The sequence below is a fragment of the Pectinophora gossypiella genome, chromosome 2, assembly GCF_024362695.1.
Source record: "Pectinophora gossypiella chromosome 2, ilPecGoss1.1, whole genome shotgun sequence".
Lineage (NCBI taxonomy): Eukaryota > Metazoa > Arthropoda > Insecta > Lepidoptera > Gelechiidae > Pectinophora > Pectinophora gossypiella.
In genome coordinates this window covers 316,698-341,817 of record NC_065405.1, presented here as the reverse complement: position 1 = coordinate 341,817, position 25,120 = coordinate 316,698, and the positions used below count along the sequence as shown (strand labels likewise).

Below are 25,120 nucleotides of genomic sequence, written 5' to 3'. Positions count from 1 at the left end.
TAAAAGAAATTAAAAAAAACAACTGATAGAGAAACCGCACTTGTAACATATTATGCTTATGCACATGCATGGTTGAGCTACGGTGTCATTCTCTGGAGCTACAGTACAAATGCACCAAAATTATTTATTAAGCAGAAAAAAATTATACGAATCATAGGTAACATTAAGCAAACTGAATCTTGCAAAACGCATTTTCATCAACTATGCGTATTAACACTGCCTTCTATCTACATATTGGAACTATGCTTTGTTAAAAAATACCCTCACTTTTATAAAAAACGAAGTGACTTTCCTACACCGTATTCGCTTCGACAACAAGGCAGATTAATGTTGCTAAATTCTAGGCTAAAATTACACGCCACGAGCCCATTAGCAATGTCCATTAAAATGTATAATAAGCTCTCAAAGTAATTAAGAGATGAAACTAAAACTAATTTATTTATAAAAAATCTAAAAATAATGCTAATTAAAAAGAGCTTTTATACTGTAGACGAATTTTTAAATGATAAGTTTTAATTTTAATACACACTTCCTCTCTTCCCTTCAACGTTGCTGTGCCCTACAGGGTCCATGTTTTAGTTCCTATGCCTATGTAACACCCCATTGTACCACATGGAATGCAATAAATATTTGAATTTGAAACTTTGAGGGATTTTGCGACATCGGAAGCAACAACGTGCGGCACGAGGCGCCGATTCAGCATACATAGTTTTTATAAATCACTTTTGGTACTGACATCGTCCAATTGACACCTACTTTAGTTTTATAATTATTAAATTTTCATTTTTAATTAAATAAGTTAGGATTTTTTTTTGCATCCTCCGACTGCAGGACTCTTAATTGACGGAGCCCATGATTCTGAGTTGATATAAAGTGTAATTTTCCGTTGTAAAAGTATATTATATACATAAATGGAACTCAAAATTGTCTGAATCATCTCCGTCAGTATTCGTTACGATACTGAGGGCATGAATCAGTTCATGATTCTGAGCTAATAGGAAACTTCCCGTCGCAAAAGACATGTTTTTTTGTGTTTTTTAAAATTATTTTCTATTATACACTTTTCCCATACAAAATTCCACTTGGTATTAACTCTGAATAATCAGCTGAATCATCCCCCACAGTATTCGTTACGACGTCACTTACACTCCGTACAAGTACGTCATCATCATCATCAATTTAAGAGCCACGCTCTTGTCGGTGTAGCGTTTTCCATTCCAGTCTATCAAAGGCCAATTCCTTGAACTACAACAAGTAATTAATACTGAGGGTGATGATTCAGACCATGATTCTGAGTCGATATCAAGTGGAATTTTCTGACGAAAAGTCTTTATTGATTATTTCCAGGTTCATATTTTTGCGACGGTAATTTCGACTTAATATCAATTCAGAATCATGGTTAAAATCATCACTCAAAGTTTTCGTTACGAAGTCCCTAACACCCTGTATATATATTTGTTTGTTTATCTTATCTCAAAATACTTGTTAAGTTAGGTAGTTATCAGAATCGATTTAAGTTTTCAAGAAAATAAACACAACGCTTAAAGATAATTTGTTTTGTCTTCATGTTTGAGGCGCGGTGTAAACTTTGGCCGTAGAACAGTAAAGGTACTTACTTAATATTTTCCGTGGCTACGTGATGTTATATTCGTCTTTTTTTAAGTGACTTATTTTAAGTTAGCGTCAAATGGCATTAACTACTTGGCCGGACAAATGGGGAGCGCTAAGGCCGGGTTTCCACTGACGCGAAAATGGGCGGAAATCGAAAAATGAAGATGCTCTGTCACTGTCTCCCTCACGGTGATTGGTCGATTCCTGCACATCTCCGCTTATCTCCACACAGCTCCGTGTCAATGGAAACACAGCCTAAGGCAGTGTTCACACCAAACTGACTGTCAGCCGCCGACAGTGAGCGAGCGTTACGCAGTGTATTGTAATTCCATACATATTCGCTTTTTCGTTCACACCAAACCGACAATACGCCATGACGCTATGCGTAGACGCTGATAGTCGGCGGCCGACTAATAAAGTGCGTCACTACCGCCGCGGACGCTGATTGGCTACGCGGCTGAACGCCAGCGTATTGGATTCAAATCGGCCGGCGGATTGTTTTCAATTCAGTTCAGTCAAGTATTTGCACATTTTATATGAAAAATAGTCGGCCGCTCAGCGTACGCATTTGGTGTGAACGTATACAAGCCGACTGTTTTGTTCACACCAATGGCGTATTGTCAGCTACAGCGTATTGTAAGCTTAATGTGAACAAAAAATACCATTTATTTTTACGTTCACACTGAGGCTTATAGTGAGCCTGCGCACAATCGGCGGCTGACTATACGTTTGGTGTGAACACGCACTAAGAGCTCTCACCCGGTATTAAAAATTAAGACAACAGGCCTGAACGTGTCCAGATAGTCACGAACTGCTCAGGGCGTCGTCTGAGAGGGTATTTAAAACAATTAATCTACCCCAATGGGCTGACACCGTTAAGCACTGAGTGAGAAAAATCGTTGACCACGGTGGGGTCGGTGTCGGGGTTCAGTACTGTTTGTTGTCGCAAGCTGATTGGCTGTCTCTATACCTAGAGTAACCAGGGGGTTAAAATGGCCATATCAAAGCAATTCATCTAGGAAAGCAATGTTGCAATTTGACATTTGCGCATATAAAAGTAAGTGCGCAATGCAAACAAATGTGTCTCTCTCTCTCTCTCTCTCTCCTTGGCATTTATTATTCCCATCTGATGGTGGGGTCTGCCTTCTTCGTACTTCTCTTAGGATTATTTGCAAAAAATAGCGATCGGCACATTGTTAATACCAGGAATAAAAATAAACTTGCATTACAAGTCAGTCGATTACATAAGATTACTCAATCTTTTAAGGGGCAATGTATACGTTTTTACAATAAGATTCCCATTGACATTCAGAATTTGCCTTTCAACTGTTTTAAGACAGTAGTTAAACAAAAACTTTACAAAAAAGGTTATTATAAAGTTAGTGATTATTTAGAAGATATGAATGCATGGGATTAACGTCTAAGGCCCTGTGCCGAGGTTTTTCTTGCAGCTTCTTTTCCCCGGCTATACAGGTTGTGAGAAGCTGCAGTAGTTTTAGGCGGATGAGACGTTCGTTATGTAAAATTGACGATTCAAAGTGTAACTATGTTACCTACTGAATAAAGATATTTTTGAATTTGAATTTGAATTTGAATTCCACTTCGCTCTATCAGACGTGTCGTTCTCGGAGACATTGCACATGCATAGGTCCTTTAATAATATTGCTTTTTTATAATATGATAAAAATATAAAGATGACAACATCGAAGCAATTCATCTAAGAAAGCAATATTGCTATTTGACATTTGACATTTGTTTGCATTGCGCACTTACTTTTATTATGCCCAAATGTCAAATTGCAATATTGCTTTTCTCGGGTCGCCGAAATCGTATATTACGTACGTTCTGCGAATTATCGTCTCAGTAGAAGACTAGCATCACCCCGTCGCACAAGGAGATAATTAATCACTGTGGGAAGGACATTCTCATAAAGGATTTGCCATGCCACATTCTTTATTATTTAAAGTCACTTGTATTGTAGATTTTGCGTAAATGGCTTTAACTACTTGGCCGGAACACATTCCTTAATGAAAATATGGTGGAAAAGATGGTGCTGTAAAGATTTTCCTTCGTTGAACCTATTTTTTTTTTCTTTATATCCTTAATCTAAATACATGGTTTGAATGATGCCGTTAAACCACAGAGGTTTGTCTCGTTTGCACCCATTCGTCGCATTAAAACAGAAAAATAAAAAATAAAATAAAAATAATAATATAAAAATACAGAAAACATTGAAAGAAATGAACTCAAAAACACACACAGTGCACTGTCGTACCGAGTAGGCATAAATGCCAATCAATGCGGCGTACCTCGTATACGAGATTCCCTCTAAAACCAGTTTGTCGCTCACTCGATGCTTCATATACATCATGTTCTATTAATTGATTGCCTATTGTAACGTCGCATCACGCCCACTTTATCCAGCGGGGTAGGCAGTAGTGACTATGTTAAAAATTTCAAAATTCAAATTTTATACAAACATATGCATCTTTTATCGTTTTTGGGTATAAAGATGACCCTTTATTTATATTACACCCAGGCAAAACTACATCTTCCACCCATTATTATCCGAACAATATAAAGAGAAGCAGTATAGGCAGCAACATCATTCTGTCAAATCTGATATAAATATCAAGCAACATATATTTTTATATTCGCTTCTGCCATCACATTATATTTTTGAACAACTATGTACTCGAGCAATGAGAAAATAGGTAATTATCCCTTTGGAGTTATACAGCGCCATCTGTATTTTTTGGGGAACGTAGCCTGGAAATTTTCGAGTATTATCTCGGCGGGATCCACCGAAGCAGGCATATTTGCCCTCGCGTCATAAGAACATCCTACAACACAGTCGCGAGCACATACATAAATCAATTCCCGCTGCCGTCGCGTCTGTTTTACCAGCATACAAATTATCTCCTACGTTATATCCTACACTGTGTACTCGTATATCAAGTACTTACTGGATTATACAGTTAAACATACGCAATTTTATGCTGAGGAGAATTTAAGAACCGTTTTGTAAATTGTTAGACGTATACGAATGTGTTTTATATCTTTATACCTCTTTATAATCTGTAGTAGATAGAATTAACTCCTATTTCTGCTGTTTAATTTAATATCGCCCTGTAATTTCCGGCCTGTTTTAGTCCCAAAATTGTTATGATGTTAATATTTAAGCCTTTTAGTTTAGAGTACATCCCAAGGTTGTATTATACTAGGCTGTATTATATAATATTCTTTATTTGCATACTATGATGGTGTACAAGTTTGTAAGTTACATATGAGTTTCACATCACAGACCCGGGCACAACAAAATATAAGTTTAAAAGAGAGAAGGAAACTTTTCAAATACTCGTAGTAACGTCAGGATCATTAAGGTATTCACTAGTGCTGTAGTAACATTTATTAATTAGAAGTTCTTTTATTTTTTTAATTAAGCTTTTAACACTTTTCTTCTTTTTTTCTTTTCTTCTTTTCTTTTTTTTATATTAGAATATATTAGGCAGTTTATTATTTTAATGGACATGACATATGAGCTAGAAGAATGTAGGACTAGTCTAGATATAGGTAAATATTTATTTACCATGACGCATTGTGTATTTTACAGGGAGATCTTCGTGGCGTTTGAAAAAATCTTGGTATTTACGAACTTTACACATTTCTAAAATATATAGAGAAGGAAGCGTAAGATTTTATAATTTTTGTCGATTTACAATCTATTATTAAAATGACTTTTGTGACATTGTAATCTCACGTGGGTTGAAGTCTAAAATCAAATATATTCAAATGAACATTAACAAATTGGTTTATTTTAAGCATATACGTACGTAGAATCCGTGATAGCTTTTTTCGGAGAACAATCAACCTCGATCTCTAAACCACTAAATTCGTCTTTAACATAAACAGCCTATATACGTCCCACTGCTGGGCACAGGCCTCCCCTCAATCAACCGAAGGGGGTATGGAGCATACTTCATCACGCTGCTCCACTGTGTGTTGGTGGAGGTGTTTTTACGGCTAATAGCCGGGACCAACGGCTTAACGTGCCCTCCGAAGCACGAAATCATCTTACTTTTTCGGACAATCAGATGAATCAAGCCTGGAAAGTCCTTACCAAACAAAGGACAGTCTCACAAAGTGATTTCACGGACCTCCAGATCGTGAGTCTAACGCTCTAACCACTAGGCCACGGACGCTGTTATTCGACTTTATGAGTTTGAATTCATATTTGTATTGTATATAATTTATATCCCGTGGGTTCCACGATTTACTCGTATGCCCAGTTAATGGCTATAGGCTCGCCCCCTACTGGGACTTAATCATAGCTGGCAACGAGTGGGTGTATATATTATCCACTCTGTCTACCCCTTCGGGGACACAGCCGTGAACGGTCACGAGTACTAATATGTATACACTTTGCAACCATGTCACATTAACTTTTTTGACAATTTAAACCGTAAGCCACATTAAATGTCAAATATGATAATGCGACAGGGTTCTAAAGTGGGTGCATGATATTGCTCATGACTGAACACCTGCCCTGTGACGTCCAGCGAACTACGCCGCCATTGGTATTCATCCGACCTTTGTATCCACAATGTTCCAAAAAGTTTCCTTACAAGAAATGCTAAATTTTGCAATAATGAAAACTATTGCCGAGTTACGCTTTTTACTCGCCGGAATCTTTACTAAAGTCTTTTTTCTTGCGAGGGTGTTCGGGACTTTCTTTTGTACGTTTAAGCGCTTTTGTTTGTGTTCTAGGCACCTATAGCGGGTTTTATTTTTATTTTGAATGGACTCGCCCCGAGATGGTGCGTCCTTTGTCTATTGTTGTCGTGATTCATTGAGATTACGCTGCGATTTCGGTTTAATGCCTGGTTTATGTGGCTCTCTGGCCTCTGGCCCCGGGCTAGGAATCAACCACCGCCGGGTAGGGTTTAAGTCGCGAAGTAATGACTCTAGGTTCCAAATTCAATTATTGTCTACATTCAACCAGTATAGGGTTGGCAGAGACTTTAAATCATTACAATAAGAAAAGAATATGTTTACTTAACAAAAACTTAATCATAAGTTTACATTACTGGCTAACCCCTCTATCGCGGAGGTTCTAAACATTTGTGTTAACAGACAATTTCAATAGCCCGGCGACCTATCCTTTCATTGTGCATAATATTCAATCAATCCTTCCTGGCCGTATTTGGCCACAGCGACTCGACAACTAATGAGAGCGTCGTTCGTGTGCTCTCAAATGACTGACATATCCGATCTTAGCATTAAATGTACGACCGCATTCAATGCACGTCAGCACTCCTCCTACATAGTTATAATTTATGGCAGCAGGTGGTCGCGCCCTGAGCTCGTCTCGTTTTGTATCGAGCTTCCGAAGTCTCTCCTTCTCGAAGTCAAACACCTTGGTGTTCACTGTACGCCTCCATAACGGCCGTTCAGCTGCCTCCGCCTCCCATTGCAACGGGTCTACGTCACATTGTTTCATGTGACGCTTAAGCACATCTTAACGTAACATTATTACATATTACGTACAATTATCTCGATAATTGAAGACATACATATATATTCACGCCTATTTCCCACCGGGGTAAGCAGAGACTATGGAATCCCATTTGTTTCGTAATTCCACTTCTCTTGCTTCGCTTGCTTGTTGACAATAGAACATCAGAATTTAGTTTTGAACGCTGATGGCTGATTGTATATAGACAGGGCTATATATTTACACAATGTGGTGGCACAATGAATATGATGATACAACTTCAAATAACACCCTAGTTAGGACTTGTGATTTCTGTTAAAATACTCCAGCAACCTGCAGAAGAGTAGTTTGAAGTACCCTCCATTTCACCTTCACCTATATTTATTACATTTCAAATCATTTAGACTTTGTTTTTAATTGATATCAGCCTAATATAACATGTACTTACCTACAGTTTTCTTTTGAATAATTCGTGCAGTTAGAAAATAAATAAGTAATAGATAAATTGACAGTTTAATAACTAGCGATAAATGGTTATTGTGAAGTGAGCCTCGTTAAATAAAACCAATAATTTACTTTGATAGACGTTCGTATGAAGCCTGCGTTGTAATATTTACCTGTGCATGGTAATATTGTGACGGCAATCCATTTATCTTCGTGCCTCACGCGCGATATATTGAAGTTTTACATTTATGATGGGTATAATCCACTACTATTTTTATGATGTTAACTGTTGGACTGGAGTGCTTTGTGCCCTCAGCTGGGTCTGCACGACAACCGCGTCGCGCGCGACGCGAATTATATCGAGGGCTTTATCCAATAAACGCAGCGAATGATATCTACTAATATATACATCGTACGGCTATTGGTCGAAGACCTCGATGTAATTCGCGCCGCGCGTGTTGCGGTTACCGTGCCGCGAGAGCAACCCGTGTCGCGGATATAAATGATATACTTATGTATGTTTCTTCTACTATTGCTATTTGTTTTGTTTTGTCTTGTGCTAGAAGGAAAGAGAAGAAGGGGAAGACCAAGAAGAGCTTACATCTCGTGTCTTATAGGGAAGTCAAGGAATTGGCCTTTGATAGACTGGAATGGAAAATGCTACACTGACAAGAGCGTGGCTCTTAAACTGATGATGATGATGTTTCTTCTGTTATGACATCGGAATATTGCATACACACACATACATACACGTAAGATCTCGTCCCGCGGATTGTATCCTTTCTAACACTATGGACCATATTAGGTATATATACCTATGATACAACATAGTTTGTTCGATATTCCGGTAACAGGGAGTCTTTGCCCATCAACTGTGCGTTATGAAACATTCTTCACTGCATTGTAATGAGTTCAAATTGCTATCAAATTGAGTATTTACTCCAATCGATACGTGCAACAGCACTGGTTTTTGCTCTTTTTCCGTTGCAATACAGGTTTGTATAACCACAGAAAGTGGCCATAAGTACCTCCATCTATTCTGTATAGGCGGAATATGAGCTTTGTTTGTGAAATAATAACGGCTGCCGGAAAATTCCCTTTTCCACAGAATGTTCACAATATATGGGAAAGTTTTTGTGAAAAAGTGTGCATTCCCAACAACAGCTGCGAAGTGTAGTGAACTTTAATATCGCCAACAGACACTGCAGACACCGTTAATTTATGAACAAGGCCTTGTTTCGTGTATGATAAAAATCACTCTTCATTTATTAGTGAACTTCTGCAATTACTCCACCGACATGTTTTTACAAATACTAATTCCTTTCCGCCTTTTCAAAGTCTCGTGAAAATTCCCATCTCGCAGCGCTTTTTTATTCAAAAGATTCGCCGTGAATAAAGTTGGATAACATCGAACAAACACATTAATTAGTTTGAGGAATAATTGGATTCTAAGGCTTTGCAAACTTGAGAGAAGCATTTTGTAAAAATGAAAATATAACTCATAAAATGTTCTTTCATAAAACAGTTTTTAAATCCATCCTGCTTTACCTACACGAAAATTGGAAAGCGTTCCATTCTTTATGTAAGAGGAATGGCATGGCGCCATACATTCATGTTACTGTGTCATTTTTTATGCTTTAATAATGAAATTTTACAGCCAAACCGTAGCCCAAACCTACAGTATATTTCCGCTTATTCTTTCTTTTATGCGAGCTTTTCAAACTTAGCTTAGCTTTAGATTTTAGCATTCACATGATAATCTTCCTTTTATGTAATTATATTGTATATAATTATATATTATGTAAGTATAATTCTCATGTATAACATAAGTATAAAGTTTTTTTACACAAATGTATGCAGAAATTATGTTTAGGTAACCGTTCTTATAGATAGACCTGACCCACCGCTTTACAAAACGGTCGTTTTAGAAAACGGCTAATCGTAATGTAATACGGCAGATTATACAATCCGCCTGCGTCATAGTCATGTCGTCACTTACCATCAGACGCGGGTGGCCAAACGCGAATCTATCGTGTAAAAAAACTACATATTGTAGAGAAACCCACGTAGGTTTTTGAAATGTCACATTCTGATGGGATTTTCTTCAACCAAACCTCCGAATGTAATTTTTCAAAATGGCGCTTACGTAGTTTTTACTATAAAGCGACGATATATATCGCAGCAAAAAGTCAGGGCATACTCCGAGTTTATTTTGGCGAGAGTTTCCGCGCCGTTAGCGGACACCGCGAGGCCGGGTCAAGAGGCGGCTAGAGCGGAGTGCGGCCGCTAGACGCGCGGAGAGCGGGGGGGGGGGAGATTTTTTTTTAAATAAGAATAAAATCTCAAGGCTCTTCTCTTTTTCGTTACTTATCCCATACTTGCTTCTTTATGACTCTTCTACATTGACAAACAAATGATGCGCCAAGGATACTAGACGAGATATTGCTTCAACATATTATAATTTTTGACAGATTTTGGTAATTCGGGCACATGACATTCGTCATCAAGAAGTTATCCCGACAGACACTTCACGCCCGACTGTAACGCTTATCCAGATAGCAGAGCCGCGGTATTTAAAAAGTTATATTTAATATTTAGAGAAAAAATATACTAATATAGCAACATCGCATGACACATTAAGTATGGGCTGAGTAGTAAACGACTTTAGAGCAAAGTACATACTATAATTGAAGACCACAACATTTTTAAGGTTACCTTTAATTAGTAGCTGCAATTAATAAAAAATACGGAATTATTAAAAAAATATATATTTCCGATACCAACAATATAGAGTTAATAACAGTGAATTTAGAAATGTAGGTTAGTACAATTAACATAAATTACAATTTAAAAAATAATAGGTACCTTATTTAAGTCTCTTTGGTAAGGTGGTGGCGGGTTCAATGGTGTATAATAACTACGTGCAGCATCGCCGCAACAGTCTGCAGAAGGCTGTTGGAGCTGCTCCTTAGTCGAAGGCACAGGGAGGCGACACGCTTTCTTAAAATAGCTGAAAAACTGTCAACTCCAACCATAAACTATGTCTGTAGCCTGCAATAACTCAATAACTACAAGAGCATTCCGCTTCCGTCCCCGCTGGTGTCGTGGCCGCACGGAGAGAGGGGAGTCCGTCGTAATTAAACCCAAAGCCCTCCAGAAGCGGGTCAGGTATCAATCGCAAGATGGGTTAACTCGCTAACTATCTCCAAGCAATACCCACCTAACACTCTATCGAATATTCTCTCAGGTTGCCTGAGACTTAGTATTACTTATTATGGCTACTATACTCGTTTCTCCATAGTATTGATAGTCACGGTAAACAGTACGTTATTTAGCGCACTGCTTGTCCACTATACGGTTAAATAAAAAAGCACATACAGACACATTGGTGCTAATTCCTGCAGACGCTATCTAATGTAATTTTAAGTTATTCCTGTCATTTTCTTATCCGCTAAAACAGAAAGGGACGGGTAATCAATCGACAGGCATACAATTTATGGAACACACGTCAATTTTAAGCAGAAATCTAAAACAAACATCTAAAAATTTTACATCGGCCAATAACCCGACAGAGTTTAATAAACAGCATGTCCAACGGATTACATACCAGCGACATACCTTTTCGCCCGGGTTATCCGACCCCGCCGGCGTAGTCGACGATTTCCCTCATTCAGCGCTTATCGCTATCGACCCACTAGGGTCGATTAATTCTTTCAAATATTTTTCCTCTCAGACGACGCTCTGAGCCGAGGTTCGCGCCCAACTGGGCACCCTCAGGCCTGTTGTCTTAAACGTTGTATCGGGTGAGAGCCTTCAGCGCTCCCCATTTGTCCGGCCAAGTAGTTAATGCCATCTGCGGCAAATCTACAATAAGTCACGTCAAAAAAAAAATCGCCCGGGTTAATCGGCCGGGTCGGGAATTCATTTACTCATTCTTCCTAAAATTAAGAATCAATCATCCGTCCCTTTCCTTTTCGGCGGATAAGAAAATGACAGGTATAACTTAAAGTAAAATTAGGAGGTGTCTGCAAGAATCGGGGCCATTATGTACATAAACTTAGGCCTATTTCCACAGCAGAGAATATAGAGTTCCATTCGCCTCGAACCTGTCACAGTTCTCTTGCTTCATTTATCAATCGTTTGACAAACGCACGCCCGTTCAGAGTAGATCGTACTAAACCATTCCTAAGAGCATCCCCAATTTTTCAACGAAAGACCTTCTAGGTCTTCCTCTGCCAGCCCTACTGAAAACCTTCGCCTTATATATACCGTTTTCGTAATCCTATTATCCTTCATCCGCTCTAAGTGTCAAACCAACTTAACGTTCCCTTCTCAATCTTAGTCACCATATCGTCATTTACACAACATCTCTCTCTTATCGCACTTTTTCTCATTCTATCACACTCAATTTAACACTGCAGATGCTAGACATCGACCTCATTTCTACAGCATTAATCCTACTTTCATGCTTCTTCTGCTATACCCAACATTTACTACCGTACTTCAGCGTAGGGACAAGTACTGTATTGTGAACAGCCATCTTCGCATCTTGCGTGACACATTTACTAATAACAACTGCATGCATTGCCCCATTCACTGCCAACTTTTTAACCCCCACGGAGCATCCTCAGAATGATTTGATTGCCCTCGATTCTGACAGTATCTGACAGGAGTGTGACTAAATCGTTACATCAGAATTCTAACGACAATAAAGTCCACCACGCAAAGATATATGAACACTTAATGAGATTGATGCGTAGAATAGTGTCTAAGAATTGGAGGTAATAGAATCTTATAACAACACTAGCTTTTGCCCGCGACTTCGTCCGCGTGGCTTGTTATAAAAGAGAGATCTTTGTGTGTGTGGGAGTGCATATCAAATTTCAAGTGCCTACGTTTAGCCGTTTAGGCTGTGCGTTGATATGTCAGTCAGTCAGTTTCTCCTTTTATATATTTAGATAGAAGATAAACATGTCTTAGCAACATACATATATACGTCCTACTATTAGGCACCCCACAAACATAACATAAGCTCATAACTAAATTACAATTGGGGTTTAGTCAGAGGTACATCTAAGATGAACTAAGTACCCATGCCTCATTGAGCTTTCGTAGACGTCTCCTCAATCACTGTCTGTGAATCAAATCTTCAAAAAGTCTTATTTAATAAGTTTTTTTTTTTATTATTTGCTTTCTCCAAATTATAACAAAATTCGACCAAAGTAGCAATCAATCACATAAAGCGACATATGCACGGATATGACCACCCTTAGTTACAGCGCATCTAATGGCTAAATTACCCTTTGAATCCATCTAAACAGTAATATTAATAATGATCTTAATTGAATTAACAAAGGTTAAGCTTCCTTTGACAATAATTGGTTTGCTATTATTCAAGTAAGACAGTTTAATGTTCCATGCAACATTTAGAGCAACAGCATTATTGAAACCAGGGGTATTCAAGGGCCACATCAAAGCAATTCATCTAAAAAGCTATTTGACATTTGTTTGTATCGCGTACAGACTTTTATATGCAAACGTGAATGAATTACGTAGAATAATGAGTAAGTAGAATGATAAATAAAGGTAAAATGAAACTATTATTTTATATCTAAATAGAAAATATAAACATTTGTTCTTGGGGGTTAAAAAGGCCACATGCAATATTCCACAAGCAATATTGAAATACGTCATTTTTGCATATAAAAGTCTGTGTGTGGCTCCCTAGCCACTAGTTGTCATAGTAAGAACGCTTGACTACATAATGAGGTCGCAGGTTCAAATCCAGCACGGGTCTAAAGTAAACCAATGATTTTTTGTCGAATTAGTTGTCTAATTCACGTTTGGGTCTTAAACATTTATCATGTGCTCAGTGGTGAAGGAAAACCTTGTGAGGAAACACACATACTGGAGAAAGCGTGTTTGGGGGTATGTGACCTAACCTTGTTGCTGGTTTCGCGGACTTGAACAAAATTATTACTTCTTAGTTGTTATTACACAACCCGCCACCTACCAACTCGCAGTGGAGCAGCGTGGTGGAGTATGCTCCATACCCCCTCCGGTTGATTGAGGGGAGGCCTGTGCCCAGCAGTGGGACGTATATAGGCTGTTTATATATGTATATTATTACACCAATTTTGACATCGGTAATTATTTTCAACACCAGGTTACTTTACATATTTAATGCCCCAAACTTTATAACGCTGTATTGACACTGATATACTTACTGACTGATTTACAATTGTATTTCTGTGAATTAAAATAATATTTGTAACTGTGGGCCATCAATTAACAAAAAATCGTTAATTACTACCGACAGCCAGACTGTCAGAATTTGGATTCAGAATTTGGACTGACGTCAGAAATAATAAATCTAAATTTAATTACGAATATTTACGAAATATTTTCTTATTAATATTGTTGGATAAAATAATCATTTCATTCTGTTATTTATTATGTAAGTTAAATGTGAAAAGAAATTTATTTTATTGCCATATTGTTTAGGTACCTTTGTCAATCTAAGAAAAAAATTATATGTATAGACGAAAGGGTATCTACAAATATTTTCAGGTTTGTTATTTATTATCAAGGATACCACAGACTGGACACTCCATACAAAAATCTTAGCCCCACCCGCTTAACCCAGTGCGTGCGACTGAGACAGACAACGGAGGGGTGAGGTAAATCAAGGTCGCTCCAAACTCGTGTTGGTGCGGGGCGGAGAGTGTCCCTTCTGTAAATAATATTTCATCAACATCAATAATATATATTCTGTGGTATAACCTCATTCATTTCACGCAATCCACGCGAAGCCACGGGGAGTTAATTAGCTACCTATACCTAAATAAACCCCACGAGTTATCAGTAAACAAGGTTACGGCAAAATATCAAAGTAATTCCAACAAATTCACAATCAACAAGCCTACAACGATCAATATTAATTAAAATTATAATACATTGCGTTGGTCGTAAAAACTTATCTTTAATATCAAACTTAAATATTTTCGGTACTAATTGGGAAATTTCCAATAACCAGATTAATGAAAGTTTCCATTTAAAACTGGTGAAATATAAATTTCGGTAATACCCTCATCATAATGTGAAATGTGTTCGTTTGTTTGTGAGTGCCGGAAATCGGCCCACGGCCCTGCTGCGCCTGCGCGAAGGTTGCAATACAAGTTGTTGGTAGTTTTATTTTCTTTGGAACACAGATTCAACTTACTGTCAAAAAACCTTAAATCGTTCCAGTCTTCTTCCATAAGGTGAATTACCAGTATGATCAACCCTGGTCCCTCTTTCCGTCACATCCTGAAAGTCATAATGCTTTATCATAATTATCATTATGTCGCAAATTGTTTTCTAAACAGTAAAGGGCTGGTACCTCCCATACATAACATAAATAGCCTATATAGGTCCCACTGCTGGGCACAGGCCTCCCCTCAATCAACCGGAGGGGGTATGGAGCATACTCCACCACGCTGCTCCACTGCGGGTTGGTGGAGGTATTTTTACGGCTAATAGACGCGGAATCAACTTATTTTTCAGACAATCAGGTGATTCAAGCCTGTAAAGTCCTTACCAAATAAAGGACAGTCTCACAAAGTAATTTCTACAATGTCCCCGTCGGGAATCGAACCCGGACCTCCAGATCGTGAGCCTAACGCTCTAACCACTAGACCACGAAGGCTGGTACCTTGCACCACCTGTTATTAACAGTTTAATTATTTTCTTAGTCTTTGCAATCACGTGTCTGTAGGCTATCACGTGCCAATAAATACATTTAAGTAACACGTGAGTTTATCATAATACTAGACCCAAATACTCACGTATTTTCTTATGTTATACAGAAAAACCAATAACTAATTATCTTCTCTTTTTAACCCCCGACGCAAAAACGACGGGGTGTTATAAGTTTGACGTGGCTGTGTAAATGTTTATGTGTCTGTCTGTGGCATCGTAGCTCCCTCTGTAGGATCGATGATCCGATTATAATGCGGTTTTTTTTGTTTGAAAGGTATATTAGTCGAGAATGTTGTTAGCTATGTTTGGTGGAAATCGGTTCAGGTCTTCAAGGCTATCAGGTCGTTTGTTAGGAGTCAGTTTGCTTGCAAGCATATGTGGGATCTGACATTTGAAACACTAATGTCTTGTGGAACCACTGAGCTGGTCTGCTGTTAGCGGACTTTTTTTCTGGTCGGGTTTTATTATACTTACTTACTTTTTGCGTTAGGTACTCTTCATGAATATGTATGTGCTGATTCCTGTACACACCATCTAATTCCATTTTAACTTATACCTCTAATTTTCTTTTTCCGCCAAAAAGGAAAAGGACGGGTAATCGACAGGCATCAAATTGATGGAACAAGTCAATTTTGGGCAGAATTTTTAAAAACCCTCCCAAAATTTTATATTGGCCAATAACCCGATAGAATTAAATAGACGGAAAGAAACGGGTTGCATATAAGCGAGATGTCTATTTTATTCGCACGGGTAATTCATTCATTTTGAAAACAGTTGTCAATCGTCCGTCCCTTTCCTTTTCGGCGGATAAGAAAATGACGGGTATAACTTAAAATAAAATTTGGTGTCTGCAGGAATCGGGGCCATTGTCCGTGTATACCTATTTACTGAACTGTAGTAATTTCTACATAATAATAAGTCTCGTTCGATTCACGTAGATGAACTAGCGCCGATTAATCTCTAATAGGGTGGGCAGAGACACAGGCAATCAGAAGACAACTTGCATTCACTCCTGACACGAAGCTCTAAGATGGAATTGAGGTACTGTATTGTGATAGGTGATCAGCCCATATATGCAGTCTGTCAGGTTTTACGACATGCTCGGGAAGATAAACGAACGCATTCTAGAAATAGCTAGCTAGGTCCTTCTTTATTTGCCCTTGACAAATGGCAATGTTGCCACATTACAAAAATACTAAAGTTACCATTTTAAAACTATAAAAATAAAAAGTTGTTATACACTTTCAATATTTATGTTCATGTATTGAACAAGTCGTCTAAATTGTGCGTTTTACGTTTTGGTTAGCTCCCAGAATATACGCCAACTATTACGTATACAGCATGTTTATTGAGTATCAAACGAGAAATAGTTGACGGGCTTTGAGTGCTTGGAGGGCAATCTCCAGTATTTCCCGCATGAAAGCCGCTGAGTCGCGCCCGCGAGAGCTGAATAAAGCGGCTTATTGATGTCAAGACGTTGTCGATACCTCGGCACGCCCGCAACTGCCGCCATGTTTAGCCACACAATCCGGCGCTGATTTACCTCCTTCCAGCAAGGATATTTCAGTTTTACTCCAACCAAAGACCCATCAATAAGGATAACGTGAAGGTCGCACCGTTTCTTTCATTGCTCTCCTAATACTTACCAAGTATTACGTCGTTCTTTGATTAATGACTCCACTCGCGGTTGCTTTATCAGCTTTATTTCGTTAAGAAATGTCGAGGTAAAGTAATAAATTCCATCAACCAATTCTGTGATGGTTTCAATTTGTAACGTCGGACGGTGAATAAACTGACCTTTGCAATGAACGCGGCCTTACTCTTTTGATAGTGTCGGAAGCGAGTAAGGTGTACCAAAAACTGATGTGCGAAAAATAAAAGGAGAATTTTAAAAGCTAAGTCCTCAAAGCGGGGTTTGTTCGACATTTCCCCGGCTACCGGCTAATACCCGGCTCTCGGCGTGATCGTACCCGGGTCACGTCCGGGGGGACACGGGCTCTCTCTAATTAAGCCCTGGCTAAACACAGCCCGGATATGGCCCCATCAATCCGCCTTACACCTTCATCCAGCGGGAAACTGCAGATACCCCCTCTTCGTAATGACAAAACAAGTGGTGATACCTTTGTGTCGCGAGTGCCCGCTGCCTGGCTGGTCTGTCGGTGTACAACTGATTGGTGCACTCGTAACGGAAGTGAGTTTCAAACTATTGGATTCATAGTCATTTGGTAACAAATGAAATCTAAGTCGGAAAAATATAAAACAGGTCAAACAATCACACGTGTTTATCACATACAACGATACAATATATATTATAAACTTAAACAGACAGCTAATGAGTAAACAGCATTTAACGTAATTGGAATCAAACTATATAAAATACTAAACTATATATATATAGCCTAACCTAACCTACATAATAACACATAATGATATATTATTAACACATTGTTTTTTGAACAATTTTATCAAAATATAAATGAAATTACATTCCAACGCTTACGTGTTAACATACCCATCCGGCATGACGTGTATCATTGGGTTCGTAGATTGTTGAACGCGTGTAACTTTTACGAGATTGCACCGTGTAAAGGTTCGTACCTTTTGTTCTCAGCAATAATTCATTTTTAGCCCTTTGAACAGTCGGCTGGCGCGCGCCAAGTTATTCATACGGCGCTCGCTCCCGACGAGTTGCCAAGAAATTAATATCGCACGGCTCAACTCACAATAAAATTATACTGCTTCAATGAACTTCATAGCATATTGAGATTTTAATTAACGTGTTCATTAGGTGTCTGTTGTGATAACCTCCACCATCCAGGTAAACGGCGACAGTCGACGGTAATAACATTTAAAATGGCGCGTGTTTTAATAATTAACCAGAATTTTCATTTTGAGAGTCTGTAATATAATAAAATTACGGGAAACCATAATTAATGTGATTATTCATTCCTTTATTAGTATTGTAAGTCGTTGATTGGAGTGAGTGGTGCTCACAGCTCGCTCAACAGGCCGCGCGTAAGGTTTTCCTCGTTAAGGAAAAGGAGCATTCCTGCTGGCGAGACAAAGGCCAGGGTTTGATATTCATAACGTATTCAGGAGGTGTCGTGGGTGATAATCAATAGCCTGTGGAGGAGGATTGAGACGTACCCCGGCATAGTTGATGACCTCCGGCTGGGGGTGTGTGATTGTGCCGCTAAGGGTCCGTTATGAATCGGTTCCGGGTCCAACAAATACGCCCAAAGCAATAGGTTTGATTACAAGTAGATGTTGATATTAGTCCGCAACCAATTGTTCACCCAATATGCGAACGTAAATTATATAATTTTCCGTCGGTTCGAGGAAGTGAACATCTGATAAGATCCTCCTTCGATTGTAAATATTTACTGGCAATATATACATTTTATTCTTATTCCTGTCCTGCTCTTCTTCTTCTATCGTGTAGATTTCAAGGTGGATTACCAACCCCATCAACCCTGATGTCAGGGTTATTACTGAACCACCCTAAGCCTCTGACATGATTCATGTAACGACTACGTATTTACATCAGTAAGTAATAATGTAAGTAAGTAAGTAATAAGTAATAATAAATGTTTCTTTCTTTCTCTAATAACCGGGACCAATGGCTCAACGTGCTTCCCGAAGCGTGGAGTATTTTCCTTTTGGACAATCAGGTGATCAGCCTGTAATGTCCTAACCAAAGTGATTTTTGTGATTTGTCCCCACCGGGATTCGGACCCGGGGCCTCCGGATCGTGAGCACAACGCTTAACCACTGGACCACAGAGGCCGTGTCCTGGTCTAAGTGGGGTCGATACAGCATGTTGTCTTCTTCAGTTGACATCTAAAGAACTACACTACTTACCACGGTCTATCTCGTTCATTTGAGGCTTAATTTTGTTTATTTTGAATTTTATTCTGACCACCTAATTTCAAGCCCTAAATATTTTTTACATTAGTATAAGCTTAATAACAATTTTCATATTGTCTAACTTCCGCCTACTTACCTATTTACCTACTCTTAAAGGCTAGAGCGATTTAATAAATGACCGACTCTACAATATTTATATATAATGTACTTCTGTCATATTACCCGCAGTGTAGTAACGTGGTGGAGTATACTCCATACCCCCTCCGATTGAATGAGGCATGGGCCCAGTACACTGCTTCAAATATTACATTTTAAATATGTACATGAAGGGATTTAATATCTTGCTCGTGAGGCAACGTGGAGCTGTAAATATTACTTAGATATTAAAATCTAATGTAAACCGGATGCGTAGGTAATATCGGACAAGGTAGGAAACTACATTATATTTTAATAATTTAAATGGCGGAATACTTTATAAGAAAGTCTCTCACTTTTTAAAAACAGCACAACTTATTGATTCTAATCGTTGTCGATCAGCCGTGGAACGTAATTTTCTTAAGTGGGTGCTTTATCAACTTGCGCTGAAAAAACATCATAATAAAGAATGATACCAGCATAAAAATAATTATTTTCCTCGTGAAAATATTATAAAGCTTTAAGAGCATTTTCATTGAAGTCTGATCCGACTAAAAATATAATTGTTACCCGCGTCATATTTACCCAACTTACCCATTGAGTCTGGATTAAAGGATTAATTTCTTAAGCTGAAAATAGGTTTACCAAGTTTCAGACTTAGGCTTAGCTTAAGCTAGTGACGTCACACGTCAGCGACCCGGTTGATTACTTAGGATTACTTACTTAGACATAGCAACGACAACTCAAACATGAACTTGACTTGGCCACTCTTCCATAGTTTTCTTAACGACGAATTTAGTTACTCCTCGGCCAACCTACCAAGCTAAAAAAACTTGAACTTTATCTAAGGATAAAGATAAAGTTTTAAGAAGAGGAACTTGTAAGGAATTCCACGTAGCTTATTGTCTCTGGCATGCCGAAGGAAGGATCTCAGGGATTATGGGCTTCAGCCGTGGTCTATTCACTTTTTCCTTTATTTTCTCACTATTTGAGAAACTGACATACTTAGTAAGAAAATTCAGACGTGAGGTGTATGACTTTAAGATACCAAAGATTTATACCGACAATCCTTCTTCTACTCGTATCGTGTGGGTTGTGAGGTGGATTACCAACGTCATCAACCCTGGTATCAGGGTTACTATTGAGCCGCCAAAGGCCCCTGACATGACACATGTAACGACTACGTACTTACATTATTTAGTAGTAACCAGGACCAACGGCTTAACGTGCCTTCCGAGGCACGGATCGTCTTACTTTCGGAGAATCAGGTCATCAGCCTGTAATGTCCTAACTAGGAATCACAAAGTAATTTTTGTGATATGGCCCCATCGGGATTCGAACCCAGGACCTCCGGATAGTGAGCCCAACGCTCAACCACTGGACCACGGAGCCGACGATACCGAGAATAAAAGACGGGAATTTAAAAAGCGCCTAAACATTTAAAAGAATATTTTTTCTTTTTTAGAATAGACAAGGATAAAATAGTGAGGCGAGGTACTATGAAGTCGGCTGTGATAAAATAAAGAGCTGTTGCAATATTGTAAAATGTTTAACACAATTTATTATTCCCTGATAAATTCACAACATACCATGGCAATTATTTTGAAGCACAAGAATGAATGGACTGTGTAAATCCTGCGACTGTTGTCGCGATGTCTCTCAGAAATCTGTGCAATTTAAAATAAATAGCTGAGTTTTGTTACAATCACGCGGACGAGTGTCCGTGAGAAATGACAACGGTCGCGACACAGCCGGGACACATACAATAAAGACGAACACTCAGACAAACGTACACTATTACTTTAAATCTTTAACAACACTTTGTACCAAAAACTCCTCTACTCAAACCAGATAAGGTGGGGAATCGAGTGGAACAGACACAGTTGCAAGTCGTAGATATGGTAACACAATGCAGCGGGATTTTCCCGCAGGTGTCCATAATATAGGGCGGAATTAGGATAACGGGGAAATAGTCTCTCTATTGTAATTGAGTTGGAGTTGCCGTACGTTCCGGCGGGTTAAGCTGCAGATGAAGTACCGTCTTATGGCTCCAGCGATGATGGAGAGCAGCTTAAACAAGATGAGACCGCGTTATAAGGTAATTTCATTCATGGAACTACTTACCGACGCGACGCTGATGATTCAATTATTTTCGGAATTATTTTTTAAGGAGCGGTGGGCACGAGTCGTTACCCACTGGATACCTCAGGGCGGGCTTAGAAGTCGAGGCAGACCGCGTAAAAGATGGTGTGACGACCTCAATGCTTATCGCAAGGATTGGCCGGAGATCGCGCAAAGTCGAGAGGAGTGGAAAAATCAAGGGGAGGCCTTTGCCCAGCAGTGGGATCGTATAGGCTAAATAAGATAAGATAAGATAAGATTTTTTAAGTCGAATGTATTCTATACTAAGTCGAATATTTTCATGTTTAGTATGTCTTTCGTCACGTCAAAAAACCAAAAACAATGTATGGCATACTATTTTGATTTAGTGGTAAACTAAAAATTTTGGCCAAAGATATAAACACATTTTCTCACACATTACACATTTTTTTCCTTATAAAATTATACAGATTGGATTCAAATATTGATCTTAGGAAAACCTACTTATAAACCAATTTTAACCGACAACTTTTTTTTTCCGTAGTCACCCGGGAATCCCACAAGTCAGTAACTGTGTGTGCCCCTACTCCCGGCCTCGTTCCCGGGATATTTACGAGGCAAGTTCCTCTCACTCCACAGCGTCGCAGCGCTTACCTGCACCACCGTTATTGTTTCGCCATGGAAATCTACACTGCCACACTTATACTTACTGTTACCTCTCAAACTGGTATCTGTTTTGCGATTTCTACGTGGTTGGATTTACTTGTATATTTACTAATTGGTTGGGAAGGCTTTTTATTTATTTTATAGTTTTAGTTTTCGTTTTCTATTTTTCATTACATTTAAATATTATTTAAAGAAAGTTTACACGATCTATGTTTTTTTTTTAATTTTATTTTCAATTATTGTTCTCTTTAATTAGTTAACTTTAGTTTCTACTTTTTATTATAATTTTAGTAAGTGTCTATAATTGGCAGACATACCGGAACTTTTCGTAAGTCACTGTCTGTTTAATTGTTACTTTTTCACGTTTAAACCACTGAACCAATTTAGATGAAAATTTGTATGAAAATAGAGACACAAAAATCACAGAATAGTTAAAAAAAATGTAGCGCGCGGTATAATAGAAATCCAAAGGCAAAATTTTAATACTCATCCAGGTACAAACATCACGCACATGTTTTTTATACGCTACAATTTTTAAACATTTTTCAAAATGTACCTACGTCAATTAATACCCAGGTATGAAAGTAATTTTAGCAGTCAAGTCATTAACAATTATACAAATGATTACCAACTATTAATTTAATTGCCATTATCATTTCCCAATAAAGTAGCTTTTATAAAAAATAAATACATACATAAACTCACGCCTATTTCCCACCGGGGTAAGCACAGACTATGGAATTCCATTTGCTTCGATCCTGACACACTTCCCTTGCTTCCTGCACATTCATCAATCGTTTCATAGACGCACGCCGGTCCAGAGTAGATCGTACAAATTTGCACAAATTTATTCGTAAAAATAAAACCGTTTAAAAAGAAATCGTAGTCTTTATTAATATTATTCGTTTATCTCACAAGAAAAGTTTTTATAGTACCCGAAGCTGTTATTGAAGTAACTGAAATCTTGATTAATGGCTCCTCTTAATTTGTTTACTTTGATTTACAGCCTTTGGGAAAATATTTATTCCTTATTCGACTAATGAAACTAAATTTGTAATTATTACTGTAATATCAGCCCACAAAAATGAATTTTTTCTTCTTTGATGTGACTTATTGTAGATTTTCCGCAAATGGCATTGACTTACTACTGGGCCGGACAAATAGGGATCGCTGAGAATTTCCACCAGGCACAAAATTTAACAACAGGCCTGAAAGTGCCCTGGTGGAGTTGGGCATGAACCTCGGCTCAGGGCGCCGTCTGAGAAGATTAAATCGAACCTAGTGGGCCGATAGCGCTAAACGAGGGTAACCGTCGACCACGCCGGCGGGGTACCGACCGCTTGAAGTGTTTGTTTGTTATCGCGAGCTAATTGCCTGCCTCTATGGCTAGAGATGATGTAAAGTTTTAAAAATACATTAAACTTTATTAGTAAATTAGTGGACTTTAAAAAACCTAACAACGTTTATGGATATTAGCATCAATTTTTCATACGTTAATGAATAAAGTTTAATGTTTAGAGCAACACCTTGCAACACGCGAGGCAGGTATATTCCTGTATAAAATGCTTTTCTATTGCAGTTTTATTTGCAAAGTTTACTGCACGTCTAGTTTATATTCGCTATCTGAGCAGTTAGAACATCGAAAACTGCAGTTGACTGGGTTAGTGACCTCCCCACAGTGCGACGCGATTCGTGATTTATCGAACCAATATACTATTTAAATATCTAGACAACACTTTAATACTTTTAGGAAACGTCAAAATATGTAAGTTGTGGGAAATAGTTAATAAATAAGGTTATAATGTCATCAAAAAAAAATACCAAACGGAACTTTTTGTTAAATAACATGAACTCACGACTATATCCCAAGTGAGGTAGTCAGAAGTGCATCCATCATAAGATAAACTTAATTAGCCACGGCTAACCGAGCTTTCTGATAGACCGGCGTGATGGGTGGTGAACCGTTTCGCCGGCTATAATGGTCGAGCCAACTGTGTTTTGTTAAATGTCCTCCAGTACTGACAACCCTACCCTAATATCGCAGATCAATGTAGTATCCCGGAGGTCCCAGGTTCGAATCCCGGTAGGAAAATATCACAAAAATGACTTTGTGATCCCTAGTTTAGGACACTACAGGCTGATCACCTGATTGTCCGAAAGTAAGATGATCCGTGCTTCGGAAGGCACGTTAACCCGTTGGTCCCGGTTACTACTTACTGATGTAAGTAAGTAGTTGTTACATGAGTCATGTCAGGGGCCTTTGGCGGCTCAATAAACCTGACACCAGGGTCGAGGAGGTTGGTACTCCACCTAACAACCCACACGAAAGGAGAATGTAGTATCGAATCGCGCTGTGAGAGAAGTGTATACGAGAACAGTCTATGTACCAACATAGGTACACCACACGCGTTAAATTCAGGTGCAACTCTCGTGTCGCGGAGTTTGTCAGGTTTATGGGCGCGCGCCGCTGTTACTGCGCCATGCATTGCTGTGACAGACTCGTGTGTGGTGAAATATACTTACTTGCGTACATAATTTTAAATCAGTTGACAGATATAGATTCTATTATATTTAAAATATAGATTCTATTATATTTAAAATATAGATTTTATTATATTTACGCAAAGAATTTGGAACAGAATTGTTAAACATATTTTTATATTATTTTCTCTAATAAGTATAAAAATATTTTTAAACAAGAACAGTTAAGTTTTTGCTTTTCTTGAGTGAACTGCGCACAACAAAGGCATTTTGCGGGTTTGCCATTCTAGTCTGAGACGAGGTTCCGTTTCAAAGGTATTTGTACGTTCTGTGGAAGTTTAACAGTTGGTAACGACGTTGGATCGTTACGTTGCTTTAAAAAGCGCGTAATGATGTCGAAATGTTTGCAGTGTGCGATGCAACGATAGAACGGTATTAAGTTGCATCCGTTGCGGGAAGCGCTTTCTTGTTGCATCTCTTTGTGCACAAATCCACAGCACAATTGTGCCTCATAGTCTTTTGTCCTCGAGCCGGATGGCGGCCGTTAGCGATACAGCTTAAGCTATTTTTCTAACTTTCCAA

General features: G+C 38.5%; 1 protein-coding gene across 7 annotated transcripts in view; it reads left to right on the top strand.

Moving 5' to 3' along the window:
- Positions 1–25,120, top strand: part of LOC126373913 (zwei Ig domain protein zig-8-like) — a 505,869-nt gene that overhangs the window by 253,581 nt on the left and 227,168 nt on the right. The gene's annotated exons all lie outside the window — the stretch shown is intronic.